Below are 14,331 nucleotides of genomic sequence, written 5' to 3' on the forward strand. Positions count from 1 at the left end.
CTCACCAAAAGTATCTGCTTCTGAGATGGAGGAGATCCAGTGCAGAGTGAGGGTCAAACAGTGAGTCTCTGTGAATAGTGGGGTCCTCCAGATGCTCCTGTTGGGGGATAACATTACGTTGATTGCATCATATTTGCAGAGTGTCATGGCAAAGATCTTCAATCCCTCAAAGAATGTTGACTGCCCAAATTTCAATCTGTATCTGAGCAAACCACCATAGCTTTTCCCGCGGTACTCCTATCAATGCAGACTGAACAGTGAGGTGCATCTGGACTTGAAAATGGAGGAGGTGAGCAGGCTGGACTGCTTTCAGGAAATACTGCCAAAATAACTGCAAGGGTCCGGTTTTTTTTTTGTCTTTTTTTCAATATAAACACTTTTGAGGTATGGCAGCTTACAAAGAACAAAAGGTCAACACCACAAAAAGGGCAATGGAAAGGGGCAAGGCATGCTGGGAATGAGCAGGCCATAACACATAACCAAAGAAAAACACCCTAGAAAAAAATGAGAATACAGTGTATCATTAAAGAGTTGTGTAACAAAGAGAACATGGGCTGAGACATGACAGGTGGACAGGGAGAGAGCTCCATACAAACCCTTAAGATTGTCATGGGAAATAATGGAAGGACTCCATCACTGAGTGGGGCTGCCCTGGTGAAATTTTGGAAGGATATGCATGTGAGTCTTAAAAGACAGACAGGCATGAATGCATTGCAATCTGCATCACACAAGGTTAATTCCCAAATCAAGGAGGCCACAATAAGTCCACACAAGTATTTGAGATGCTTGCTCTTTCTGTGATATTACATCTATAGCTATGTTCAAAAGTAATTGACGTGACTAAGACTATATGGTAACTGGAGAATAAGTATATCACAAAAAGCTCATTTTGGGTACAAAATATATACAGTAGATAAAAAGATGAATGAAAAACTTCATTACCACTAGACAATATTGTATAGTAGGAAGACTTGGATTTAGATCTCAGAGTTTTGCTTGGTTTTGTGTAATAATGACATTCACTGGTTTTATATGGAACTGCCTAGTTTGTACAACTCTTGCCTCAGATTAGACATTTTCCAGATCCCATGCACACCACCTCAGTTCTTCCCTTAAATTCTCCATTGCTCTCCACTGGTTTTAGCTCACAGAGCTTGAATCCCACTTCTAAACATTTAGAAGGACCCAAGACAAGAATCACTTAAAATGTTTTCTCTGAATATTAAAGACTTCAAGTCTTCTATCTTAAATTTGTACACAGCTCTTGTAGACTAGAATGACAAATTCCAAGAGGAAAAGCATATTGATTTCATTTTGTCTAGTCTCTATACCAAGCAAAAATAGAACTCACAAGATCCTTAAAACTGTACTCATTTGCAAACAGCCAGAGAAATAAATTTCAGATAAATTTTGATTATTTTGTGGCTACTAGATATTATAGAAGAACAACTGTACAGTGGCATTTAAGTGTAAGTATGGGATTGATTGATCCCATCCATTTAAAGTAAGGAATAAAATGCCCAATCTCAGTCACATACTTCAGACTAAGTGGAAATTGGACTTTCCTGGAGCAAACAGGATTCTGATAGGACAGTTGACCACACAGTTTTAAGGAAAGTTATGAATGTGGACAGAACATCCACCCTGGGGTTAGGAGGACCTGGGCTCAAATCTGGTATCACACTTACCAGCTGTGTGACCCTGAGCAAGTCACTTAACATTAAAAAAAAAAAAAGCTGTGAATGGAGTTGTTCAAGAGGTTTGAGCAAGCTTGACACTCCAGTAAAACCCTTAGGTAGGAAGGAGGTCAAACTCAGATGGAGGAGAAACATGGGCCTTGACGTAGGTCAAGGTAGGTCTGTCCCCTTCCCCTTTGGCAACAGGCGAACCTTGTGAGTTTCTATGGTTCCAGAAATTACTGGACTTCTTATCAGCATCCCTGGGTTAACTGACAGCAGTGTCAGCATTGGGAGCCAAGGACAGATTGGACGTAGATTCATGACGTCACAAAGAGCCCCAAGAGACTCTACATGCCTAAGGGGAACTTCTCTGGTAGCCATATGTGCTCCATTAAGTTTGAGCCCATTTTCTCTTGGCATTTGTATGTACTTGTGGGAGGGTATCATAAACTTTTTTTTTGTTTCTGTACCAACTATACCACCTTATCAAATACCCTTTTTCTAAAAGCTACTTAAACTATCTGAATAAACTGATTCAAGTGATAAGATTGAGAACATAACAGGAGGCACCAATGACATTAAAGACTTCACCTTGACTCCTCAGAGGTTCTAGAACACTGAAGTTAAAAACTTAGCCTGGTTCAGGGACCTTAAGACTCACTGATGAGAGTGGGATTTTGGCTAGGGAGCCTCAGAGATTATACGGGCGATGTAAGCAAAACCATTTTACAATTCAACAAGAATTAGGCCAAACATGTAGTGTAGTGGGATCAGCACTTTAATGAAAATGCTCATTTTATCCCATGAATTAAAAATTAAATTAAATTTTAAAAAGTAAAACTCAGTATTGTGCCAGAAAAAAAGGTCTGCATTCAAATCTGAGATATATGTTTCCTCATATAAAAAAATGGAATAAATTTAAGTTTTAAAAATGAATGTTAAAATTGTTTCTACACGTAACTAGGGAAAACAAAATACTAAATAAAAAATAAAATGGAATAAGAATATCAATGTAGGATTGCTGTAGGGTTCAAATGAGAAAAGAGTTCATAGGCACTGAAATCTCAAATGAAATCCCAATTTAGCATGGTGCAGTGCAGCAGTATCAAACATGCACAACACTAAGGGCAGCCAACCAGATTACAATATAATTTTAACAAAATAAATCAAACTACAATAAAACATAGTAATAGGACTTTTAAAAATGAAGTTTATAAGTATGTGGCCTGCAGGGACCCTTATGTATGAAGTAGCGTCCCTATTTCATTTGAGTTTGCCATCACTGGCACAAAGGATAGAATGTTGTCCTTGGGGTCAACACTTCTGCCCTGTATAGGTTGGGTGCCTCTTGGGAAAATCACTCAAATTCTCTCCCTTGGAAATTCTCTAAAACCGTTAAGGTGCAGAGAAGGGAGTGTGTTCACTGGAGAGTTCTCTATATAAAAAAATCATAGGTCCAATCCATAATCCTCTCCATATATTTTACTCAAATGCACATGTGCACACGTGCACACATATACACACACACACACACACACACACACACACACACACACTTAAAGCTTCTATTAGCTCCTCTTTTATGGACTTGTTCCTGGGGTATTTGACCTTAATCAAAGATGTATAGGATACTATGACCTGCTAAATTAAAAACAAAGCCTCAGAATTACAAGCAATGTAAATCTCCTAGAAAAACAGAATACCATGTGTCTCTGTGACTGCTCTAACAGAGCTGCTTGGAGTGCAAGTGCCATACAGTGACAACTTCTCACAACCCCTGAAATCATTTTATTTGATCCTTCTCTGAAGATGAATCTGGGTTTGATCTAGTGAACTAAGTGCCCTGGGAGCAAAGAATTCATTGATGTGCTGTCTAGCTCATACCTCTGTTACCTGAACTGTGAAATGGAAAAGATAGTAACAATGACCCAGAGACAGGGTAAGGAAGGGTAAGTACTGAATGACCACTAAGTGTACTGTGGGGTAGGGGTGGGGGTAGAAAGGGAAGGGAAGCATGAGGATGTAAAATTATAATGTTTCATTATTATCGCTACACATTTTTGGACGAGTTCCAAGGAAGAAGATGTAACCTCAGTATGGGAAATGAAACATTTTCCACTGGCCTGCGTGGATGGGCACAGAGAATACAGGTCACTTCCGTTTGCTAACTCTGTAAAGCCACTCATTTTCACACAAGCTAAGAAACATTCTTTAAATAAACTCAAGGAAAAGAAAGAGCATTATATACATATTCATTTTGGATTTTCCTTCACCAAAGGACTATTTTACATTTTTTTCACTATGACCATCAAGGCAGTTCTCAAAAACAGCCTTCAAAGGTATCTTAGGAAACTGAGTTGGTTATCTAAAATGTTTGCTGAGCTTTAAACATATTTAAGAGCAACTTTTCTTCCCATTCAAACATATGGGATGCGATCTGCTGAGAAAATCCTTAGCAGATATTCAGTTTTATTTTCAGATCAATCAATAAGATTATATAGAACTTGACAACCTTTAAAATTACTTTGCAGCAAGCCTGGTAAATTGTAAACTACCCAAGTCTGAATAAATAGTAGTGATAAGTTAACAGTGGTTAATGGTGCCATAGATAAATGGCATGATAGAAGAAAAGGAGGCTTGGAAAAGAAAAACTCTTGACTTTCCTCCCCAATAATCCCCTAGCAGCCCAGGACAACCAAGAGCCTACATCCAGGTGGGAAACAGAGGTATTATTACATGCAGAGGGAAACGCTGCCAATTTCTGCAGCCATTCTCGGCAATCATCTGTTCCAAAGTTCTTCCCAATATACTTGCATAATTAACCAAGGTTGAGTTTTTGATTAACATACGGTGCTTGAAGGAACTGTGACCCATAGAAACTTGGCGTTTTACTCCCTCCTCCTCTTCCTCTACCCTGTCACGAGTACAAATTTCAAGGGCAGTAAAGGTCTTGGCTGTTTGCTTACAGCAAATGGAAGAGGTGCTGTGTCACAATGAAAGTTCACTCTGTAATGTCCACCAGTCACCTGTCGAAGACATACGATTTGGAGATTTAATTTTGAAAGACAATAAAATGAAGGAGCATATATTTCCCAATTGAAAAACACCTAAATCTTTCTGGGCATTTCATGGAACTGCCAGTTATTTTAAGCAACACAAATTTATCACCCCAAGATCAGTCACCAAAGTAGAGATCAGGTGTTCAGACAGGTGGGTTTTTTTTTAAATGTCTTCAGCTTTTTCTATCTTCGTTAGCAAAGTGCTTGAAATGTTTTCAGTTTTCCCTTCACTGTCATGATTTATTTACCTTTCCTGAGGCAGTATCACAGGACCACAGCAATCATTTAATACTATGTGGTAGACACGTACCCAGGAAGATACCAACCAGGGGACTTTGAGTTCCCTGAGCAAAAAAAACCCTACAGGTCTTATTCCCTTTGGCAGTTCAATGTTAGGTTTTTAAAACTTTCATTCATAGGCCATTTTAATGTACTATTTGTCTCATATTTTAATATTGCCTTGTGCTTTCAAAGTATTTTATGGCACTATTTTTTATTCTCTAGGTTTTTCCCAAGCCAAGATTTATATATACAACCTACTCAAGTTCTGCCTTAGTGGATAATCTAGTTACAAGTTATTCAGATTGCTTTGCCTCTCTTTTCCTTTCTTCCTGAATTATACTATATTTTAGCACATGTATGAAGAGGTGATCAGAGAGGGGTTCAAACCAGTCAATCATATTACTTAAGAAAGAAAATCTAAAGCTAGAAGGAACCTTAGAAATCATCGAGGTCAACCTTCTTCTTTTCCACCCCTATCCCCCATCCTATCTTATAGAACTGGGGTTAAATAGGTTATAAGTGGCAAAGTAGGGATTCCAACCTCCTATTCCAAAGCTAGCACTCTCCATATTGGTCAGCAGCAGATTGAGCAACAGGTTTTTTGGGGATAAAGTTAACACTAAAGGTTAAGGCAAGTTTTAAATTTTATTTGCCCTAGTTACTTCACAAAGCTGTGGACAAAATATGCTATATAAAGGAGTTTACTGTTATTTTCAAGTAAGGAAATTGAGGCACAGAAAAAGTTGAGATGCACTGGAAGACAAGAGTAAACTAACTGCTTATTTAAGAATAAAAAGATTCGCTGTTTGGCCCCCAGAAAAAACTCTTCCTTATTTATACTGAGAAAACTCAACATGAGAAAATATTTAATGAGGAAATGAAATTATCCCATAGTTATGTTTCATGCTTGATCAGTTAGGCTAGTATATTGAATCTGTCAAGAAACAAACCGGCTCAGGCGCAGGGAGGAGGAGGAGCGCAGTACAAGAGTCAGTTTTGAATCCCACATTGGATTTCCACACTTAGATATGTAAAAAAGAACAATATCATGTCAGTAGGCTCTTGGTAAGAGCTAAAATTCTATAACAGCCCTCCTCACTGCAATCAGTATCATTCATAGTCATAAAAGTTATCAAAACATTAAAAAAAAAAATCAACCCAAGTTCATGGACCCCCAAGTTAAGAACTCTTGCCTACCTAGTTTAATAAGAATAAATCAAACATTTATTAAGCACCTACTATGTGTCAGATGCTCTGCTAAGCAGTGAGAATCCTAGAAAAGCAAAAACAGTGTCTGTTCTCAAGGAGCTCACAGTTCAATGGGGAAAATAACATGCAACCAATTATGTGCAAAGAAGATAATTTGAGATAAACACAGAGGGAAGGGAATTAAGAGGGGCCCAGAAAGGATTCTTGCAGATGGGATTTTAGTTGAGATTTGAAGGAAACCAGGAAGTAGGGAGGAAGAAGAGAAGGACAGCCAAGGAAAATGCACAGTTAGTACTTGGGTGTGCCTGGTGGGAGGAACTGCAGGGTGGCCACAGCCACTGGTTCAGAGTTCATAAAGAGGAGTAAGATGGAAAGATGATTGGAAAAAGAGTCCCGGAAGGGCTTTAAAAGCTAAATGGTGGATCATACATCTGATCCCAGCAGAACTCAAACATCTGAGGCCCTTCAAAGTACTAAGAGTGACATACGAGTTTCGGTAAGACACACTTCACCCTGGCAGAACTTACTGTCTTAGAAGAAGGATGTGTTATCAATACAACATGTACAAATATGTATGACATATACAAAATAACCCACCCCCATATTTTTTTTAATAGTAAACCAACAAGAGAGGTAGAAAGTGCTTTATGACATCTGAAAGAGGGAAAATCCCAACTGTCAAGTGGAAAATTAGGGTAGACTTCCTGGAGAGAGGGTAAGATTGGACTTGGCCTTTAAAGAATGGGTGGTAATTAAACAAACTGGGGTGGAGACTCCACCATGCCAGGCACAGAAGTACAAAGGTACAATAAGGGAAAGAGGAGGAATACAGTTTTAGTTTAACACAGAGAACACCGAAAAGAGTATTCTAAGATGGGTCGAGAAGATAGGGTAGAGGCGAATCATCAGATTCTTTCATTTCCCTCTTCCAGGATTGTACTAAGCTGATTCTGAAGCACATACAGAATTACAATAGATATGATCACTGTCCATGGTTTTCAATATAATGGGATAAACAAAGCATGTACACAAATAACAGTCATAGAACACGAAATATGTATAAAGTTCCGTAATAGTTGTCAGAAGGGAGAGCTCAGAAGAAACGTAATCTAACCAAAGCACAGCTGCCAGAACTGAGTTAGGAAAAGATTCCCTCAACATAACAATCATTTATGAAACACTCTGTATCACCTGAACATGAAAGAAGACATTAACCATGTCTGGATCAGACTTTCTAAGGACATACTTATCTTAAAAAAAAACCAAACTAAATTTTTAAAATCTCATATTATTATAATTAGAAAAATCAAATGAGTGCCAGTTAAATTGAATAGCTTATAATAAATTATAATTAAACATCTGAAAAAAAAAAGTCAGTTGTCCTATAATATATGGTACTCCACACCGATGGTTCTCCACCTCTGCAAAGAAGGGCAAAGAAGAGAAAGATGAATCTTCTTATATTTCTCCTCTGGGTCCACCATTCTTGTTTTTAATGGTAACATGTGTCCTACAAATCTTGGTGTATTTTTTCATAGGAAGTACACTCATCTTTTTTTAAAAAAACTAATTCATGGGCAAGTCACTTAACCCTGTTTCCCTCAGTTTCCACATCTGTAAAATGAACTAGAAAAGGAAATGGCAAAACACTCCAGTATCTTTGCCAAGAAAACCCCAAATGGGGTCACAAAGAGTCAGACATAACTGAAACAACTTAACAACAACACATTATAATAAGTAAAAACTTTCAAGAGGTAGCCAGGTGGTAGCCAGGATAGAGGCTGGACCTTAGAGTCAGGAAGACCTTTATTCAAAGTCAGCATCAGACGTTTATTAGCTGTATAACCTTGGCCAAGTCACTGAACTTCCATTTACCTCAGTGTCTTTAACTGTAAAATGAAAATAATAGCACCTGCCTCCCAGGGTTGCTATGAAGTGCTCAACATCACTCAGGTTGTAAGCAGAATAACTGTACCTGAATTAAAATTTAACACAGTTTTCATTGTACCACATTGTCTCTAGTGATGCTTTATATTTCAGTGAAGTGAGGAGGACAAATAGGGAAGAAAAAGGCTCATAGAAGGATAAATTATTAGTGAATTTCCTATTTCCAAAAAACTGCAACTCTTAAAAATAATCTAGCAAATGCTAAGTGCACATTAACCTAAGTGCACAAAGCTGGCAAGGTATATAAACATTTCTAATGCAAAAAAAATTTAAACACTGAGGAGTCTTTACTTCCTCTCACCTCTCAACCTAGTCTAAAGAACATGACATTCTTCCCCAGACTCACTGAAAAGCTGCCCTCTCGTGGATTTTCTGGGTATGCTCCGAGCAAAAGTGGCCAATTGTCAGGTTGTTTAAGCAGCAACCCTAAACAACCTACAAATATTTTCAAAGACAACTGACTTAACTGGAGATTTGCAGCTTTCTCCTATCTGGGTTTTCTTTGTTTTTACCATCTGTTAAACAGAAGCTCCAGGCAGAATGCTGAGTAAATGAAAAATATGTTCATCACAAATTGCAAGAAGCTCAAAACCATCAAACCAGACTCCATTCCAACTTTCTGGTCTTCTAAATGGACTTCCTCTTTCTTCATAATATAAAAGCAATGATAGTCATGGCCTCCAATTTAAATACAGGTCAGCAAGGGCACATGCACATACGCACGCATGCACACGCACACACACACAACAGGAAGTCCCAATTCTATTTTTTATAGCCCTATTCAACATTCATAAGAAAAACAAGGATTTAAATGCTTGATGAAATCTTGAAGGAATAAAGAAGACAGGACAGAATTTCCACAGGACATGTGGAAGAAACATATCTGAGTGAATACAGGAATCCACCATGTTGTTCAGTCATTGTCACGTCGAGATCTTTCAGAATGCCAATAATGTCCATAGAATTTTGTTGACAAAGACGATGGAGTAGACTGCCATTTTCTTTTCCAGCACATTAAAACAAAATGAGATTAAGTGAGGAAGCCTGGGTCACACAGCTATTAAGGTCACATCTGAATTCAGGTCTCATAGATAGATCATCTATCTATCTATATATTCTGCACCCACAGTACCAGCCATTGTGCTAGTTTCTGGAGATACAAAGACAAAATTCAATAGTTCCAACCCTCAAGGAAGGAGCTTTCATACTATTAAAGGGAAATAACTTGCTTATATCTAAGCTCCCACAGAAGCTCGGGTAATTGCAGAAGGCCTATTGAATCAAAACAAGTTCTCTCAATAAATTTGAGAGGATGAAGGCCCTTACATAATGATAATTCAAAATACATACAAAGTAAATTCAGCAGTGGGGTGGTGAGTGGGACCCCAGCAGCTAGTGAAGTGTTCCTAACTTTTCTGTGTTGTCATTCATTCTCTTTGGCATTCTGGTGAAATGCATAGATCCCTTTTCAGAATCACCTTTTTAAATGAGTAAAACAGAATACGTAGGGTTACTAAGCAAACCAATTGCCCTGAAATGCAGTCATGGAAACATCTTAAAAACAAATTCACAGCCCCTAGATGAAGAACCAGCCCATGAGCTAGGGGTGACAGGAAAGGCCTCAAGGAAGAAAGTGCCTAGCAGGAAGTCAAGAATATAAGAGGTGGTGGTGAGAAGGGAGGAACAGAAGAGGGCCTGGAATGAGATTAGGGGATAAACAGCTCCCAAAACAGTTTGGCTGGTACCCAGAATATGAAAGAAATTAATATTAATAAAGCTAGAATGCTACTGTCCGCTAAAGTCAAATCACAGATTACAATTTAAATGGAAGGCTGAGTTTGTATTTTGGCTAAAAAGGACCAGACAGCCATAAGACTTTTCTTTTTTAAAGAGGGGAATGCCATGACAAAACATATATATTAAGAAAGTCTCTTTGGCAGGTATGTAAAGGATGGATGAGAGAATGGAAGCCAGAAGACCAGATTACCAGGCTATTTATTACTTGTACCTTGGACAAAATCACTTAACTATTCTAGGATTAAGTTTCATTTCTGTTGAAGTAAAGGGATTTAACTAGATGAGCAGTTCTGAAACTTTTTCATCTCTGTACCTCTTTACACTCTTAAAAATTACTGAGGACCCCAAAGAGTTTTTGTTTATGTGGATTATATCTATCAATATTTCCTGTATTAGGAATTAAAATTTATGAGAGGGGAGAGAGAGAGACTTCCTGGGATCCACACTTTGAAAACAAAGGACTAAATGATCTTTAAATCTGTGAATCTATAACATTAAAGGGCATGGCTACCACAGTTGTCCACAATGATTAAATTACTAGGCACTTCCCTCCCCCTCCTCCCCCCCCACATTCTCTTGTCCAAAATGGCAAAAAAACAAGAACAAAAACCTGAAGAATACAAAGATGAAAAAATATACAACCTCTGACTTTCAAGTGCCTGGAATCTAATGGGGGACAGGGTAAATAGGATATTAGGAAGAATGTGATTCTGAAGGAAAGAAAATTGAAACCCAGAAAAAAAACCCTTCTATTTCTTTGATTTTTTTTTTGTCCCTATTTCTCAGTCTCCCTATTCAGGGATGGGGAGCCATCGATCTCCAAGCCACTTGAAGCTCTCTAGGCCCACAATTTGGTCATTTGGATACAGTCAAAGAGCTGCACTTGATGATCTAGAGGGCCACCCCACTCTGCCCTATACTATATGCCACTTAATGAGTAGTTCTTACTCCTATCTCCTGTAAAAGTCAGGTCATATGTGTATGGATGTATACATATATATATATATATTCTAGACAGGATGATCTGGACATCAGATATGAATCAAACTCTTACAAAGTCACTCCAGTCTGAGGACAGCATAGGTCAGGTCAGAGACCTGTATACTGAGTGGAAATTTAAAGGTAAGAAAAATTCTGCCTGTTCAAAAATACTTTTTTCAGACTACAAGAGTGACTGAATTTCCTCTTTTAAGGATAAGCTATTTCTCCAGATCCCAGTTAAAATGCAAATACATTACCAGGGAGTGGTAACTCACAAAATAATTAGCATCCATGAACAGATAAATTTATGCGATTAGCTAGCCTCATAGAATAAACATGACCCTGGGGTGATGAGATTTAGAACTGATAAATTTTGGACTGGGAGGAGAAGGTGAGAAGTTAGGGAGAGTGGATCCCAATAGTTAGGGGAAGGTGAGGGGTAGTTCTGGGGCAGGTAGCCCTCTTAGAAATGACCCCATCCTAACAAAATTGACAGAGCAGCTAAAAAGGTGGGGCTGGAGCCCAAGGTAAGAAACAGCTACTTACATTTTGCCCTGCTCAGATTAGCTTTGCCAAGGGGATTCGAGGTAAAATGAAGTTCACTAAGTTTTTATTACAGTAGTAAATGCAGAGACTCTTCCCTTAAATGTGAAGTCAGAAAAAAACTGGGCATGGTCTTCCCAAATTCACCTGACCCTGTTTAGAATGGATTCCTTTTTCATAGGGATTATTCAAAGAATTATTCCCTACTAGTTCGCAGTTCTTGAGAAGCCCAAAGAGGCCAAACCACTCAAAAGAGGTCACATGAGCATGTTTAAAAACATGCTTACATAACCTTATTTGTTTGTGTCTTTCCAGGCTTTTGCTCCTAATGGCCCAGACCGCATCAAAGCTCAAGGGCTTTGGGAGTAGCTCATGTGAATGAACAGCTAGCTCTTGTGCCCTATGCCCTCCCCCAATGACTACTAGCTCAGACTAGAGTTGACCAAAGGATCATGGAGTAGCACTGGACAAGAGTGGACCTCCCTAGTCTTGTTCCAGTTCAAACTCAACAACTAAGTTCCACCTACTCTGCAAGCCCCTTTAGGGAGAAGAAGTCTAAAATACGGGATAAACAAACATTTGTTCAGACTCAATTCCTTACTGGGAGAAAGAATATAAAATGCTAGATAAACAAACATTTGTTTAGACTCGGTTCCTTACTGAAATACTAATAAACATTCAAGGCAGTTTTGTTAAGGATCTGCAACTCAGGCTTTCTCTATATGCCTTCTGATGATTATACCACGGGGTCTGGTAGAGCAGGGTGAATGTTTTTTAGGGAGATGTAACTAAAGATGGAAAACTGGCTACTGTCCATAGCAAAGAACATTGAGAAAATGATGCCTCTGTTTTCATTTTGATTCCCTACATGAAGTTTTTGTTTAAGTTTCCAATTTACTGTAGCCACAAGTTAATAAAATAAAACCTAAAAGGGAGGTGATTGGTGGTTGTTTTCAAGTATTTAGACCACTGCCTTATGGAAGAAAAGAGGGACTACATTTGTTTTATGCCGGGACCCAGAGGGCAGAACGAGAAGCGTCCATAGCATTTTAAAAAGGCGCATTCTGACTTCACATACAAAATGGGACTTCACATTCCTTAGAAATGAAAAGTGGTCCAAAGCAGAATGGCCTGCCTTGAATGGGAACATCACTGAAGGTGATGACCACTTGTCTGAAATTTTGTAGAGGGAATTTTCCTAGCATCCTAGGATGGATCACAGGATTTCCAGCTGGAAGGGACTTTAAGATTCAGATTACAAATGAGGAAACTGAGGCCCAGAGGTGAAGCAACTCACCAAGGTCACACCAACAGAGGCTCTAACGTAAGAGTCTCTTTCAACTGAGGGTCTAAGATTTTGTTAAATTACATCTCAAAAAGCTTATCTGAAGAGTCTTGCCCTTCACAGTAGGAAAACAATAGTTAATCAATACTACTGTGGAGAATCACAAAATGATCTCTCTTTATACTGAATTTCTATAGCAATTATTTCTGAGGACAATGTCATTGTCTAAACCAACAACCTATGCTGTGTCTCTTCAAATAGATACTAAACTCCTTGAGGTCCAGAAACTATGTTTTACGGCCCCTTACCTATGGTTCAGAGTCAATATAGATATTTACTAGGTTAAGTCAGGGGCCTGGGTGAGGGGGTCAGAGGGAGAAGGCGTTCATTAACCACTGACTGTGTGCCAGGCACCATACTAACCACTTTACAAATATTATCTTATTTGATCTTCAAAACAACCCTGAGGTATGTGCTATTATTATCCCCATTTTACAGATGAGGAAACTGAGGCAAACAGGGTTAAGTGACTTGTTCAGGGTCACACAGCAAATAAGTGGGCAAGGTCAGATTTGAACTTGGGAAGATGAGTCTTCCTAACTCCAGGTCCAGTGCACTATCTACTGTGCCACCTGGCAGCCCCATTTATATTTCCCTATTTTAAAATGTAAAACACTTTGATAAAAAGGAATTATCTTGTTTTTGTATTTCTGCCCCTGGCACATGGTACATCAATGCTTAAGAAACATTTTTGTAGTTATTAATCTGCATTGGTCAAGTTCCTTATATATTGATGAAATTGAAGTTCGTTCTCCCCTCCAAAATTAAAAAAAAAAATGTAATTTAAAAATATGTCAAATGAAGTAATTATTCCTCTGAAGGTATCACATACATCAGAACCTCACTGTTTCTTTGTCACACAGATTCAGATATACCAACTAGAGAACAAACACACTGAGGGCAGGAACTACTTCTAATTAATTCCAGCACAGTGCCAGCATCACAAACAACATATGAGATCACTGAGGTTTGCAAATATTTCTTCACTTGGCCCTAACAAGAATACTGGGAGATAGGTGCTATTATTAACCCCATATTTTTTTTTACAGATGAGTAAACTGAGGCAAACAGAGGTTGAATTACTTGCCTAGTCTCATCACTAAGAAGAGTCTGAAGCAGGATTTGAACTCAAGTCTTCCTAAAGTCACATCTAAGGTTCTATCCACTTATATCCCACTGCCACAAAAATATTTGTCAATAACTGGTTTGTCAATAAAACGAGTGGTTATATTATGTCCCTCAAAACATAACTATATAAAGTAAAAGCATGAAATAACATGGTTATTTTCTAATATGGCTGTTAACTCTACCTCTCAGCTATCATCATAATGAAGTTCTATTATCAAGCATCATTTATCATTACTCTTCACCTGTTATCCTCATTAGGCAGGTAGAGAAACTGAGTAAACCTTAAGAGTTTGAATTCAAGGTAACTTAGCATTCAAGAACTCCTGGCTGCTATGCTAGCTAATTTGTAGAAGGAACTTCA

General features: G+C 38.4%; 1 protein-coding gene across 11 annotated transcripts in view; it reads right to left on the minus strand.

Annotated features, from left to right (window-relative positions):
• The window catches only part of RBM47 (RNA binding motif protein 47), a 153,989-nt gene that overhangs the window by 90,236 nt on the left and 49,422 nt on the right, over nucleotides 1-14,331 (minus strand). For 10 of the 11 annotated variants that reach the window (XM_072620554.1, XM_072620555.1, XM_072620566.1 and 7 more), the window contains one exon: nucleotides 6-97. The gene's annotated coding sequence lies outside the window, so the exon portion shown is untranslated. Of the gene's footprint in view, nucleotides 1-5; nucleotides 98-4,645; nucleotides 4,667-14,331 lie in introns of those variants that run through there. The other variant, XM_072620553.1, reaches the window with a different exon arrangement.

Source organism: Notamacropus eugenii, chromosome 6 (assembly GCF_028372415.1).
Source record: "Notamacropus eugenii isolate mMacEug1 chromosome 6, mMacEug1.pri_v2, whole genome shotgun sequence".
In the NCBI taxonomy this organism is placed as follows: domain Eukaryota; kingdom Metazoa; phylum Chordata; class Mammalia; order Diprotodontia; family Macropodidae; genus Notamacropus; species Notamacropus eugenii.